The sequence below is a fragment of the Bison bison genome, unplaced genomic scaffold (genome assembly GCF_000754665.1).
Source record: "Bison bison bison isolate TAMUID 2011002044 unplaced genomic scaffold, Bison_UMD1.0 scf7180017860109, whole genome shotgun sequence".
Lineage (NCBI taxonomy): Eukaryota > Metazoa > Chordata > Mammalia > Artiodactyla > Bovidae > Bison > Bison bison.
Window position 1 is genome coordinate 5,321 of NW_011490681.1, and position 919 is coordinate 6,239.

At 38.5% G+C, this 919-nt stretch overlaps 1 non-coding gene across 1 annotated transcript; it reads right to left on the reverse strand.

Moving 5' to 3' along the window:
• Positions 1-382: 382 nt before the first annotated feature.
• TRNAW-CCA lies at positions 383-455 on the reverse strand. The gene has a single exon. It is a non-coding gene; the product is annotated as a tRNA-Trp (tRNA).
• Positions 456-919: the final 464 nt, after the last annotated feature.

The following is a 919-nucleotide window of genomic DNA, read 5'->3' on the forward strand; positions in this document are numbered from 1 at the left end:
GTTAGTTAACATGTTCATCACCTCACATCACCTCACATAATTACATTTTTGGGGTCTATGTTGAGAACATTTTTTAAGATCTACACTCTTAGCAACTTTTAAGTATATAAGAGGGTTATATTATATATTTAATTATATCCTAACTGTAGTCACCATGCTGTGCCTTAGAGTCTCAGAACTTATTTATTTTATAGCTAGAAGCTTGTACCCTGTGACCATCATCTCCCCATTTCCCTCATCCTGCAGCTCTTGGCAGTCACCATTTTGCTGTTTCAAAGTTTGGCTTTAAAAATAATTTATTTTGCTGCACTATGTCTCAGTTGTGGCACTGGAGATCTTCATTGCCTCATGTACGATCTTTGTTGTAGCATGTGGGATCTAGTTCCCTGACCAGGGATTGAACCTGGGCCTCCTGCATTGGAAGCCAAGAATCTTAGCCACTGGACCACCAGGGAAGTCCCAAAGTTTGGCTTTTTTTTCTTTAAAGATACCACAGATAAATGAGATCATACAGTATATGTCTTCTTCTGTCTGATTTATTTCACTTAGCATAATGCCTTCAAGGTCCATCCATGTTGTCAAAAGTAGAAGAAGTGAATGTAAAAATGGAAGCATTATGGAATGAATAATATTGATCAATGTTCTGAGAATATAGATTTTAGCATTTTAAATCTTTCTCATCCTATCTGAACCTGGAAAATCTGGTTATTTGATGATCTTTCAAAAACTAGCAGGTCATATAGAGATTAAGAAGAAGTATATTATGGCATGGGGCTTCCCAGGTGGCACAGTGAAGAATCAGCCTGCTGATGTAGGAGACACAAGAGACGCAGGTTTGATCCCTGGGTTGGGAAGATGCCCTGGAGAAGGAAATGGCAACCCACTCCAGTATTCTTGCCTGGAAAATTTCATAGATAGA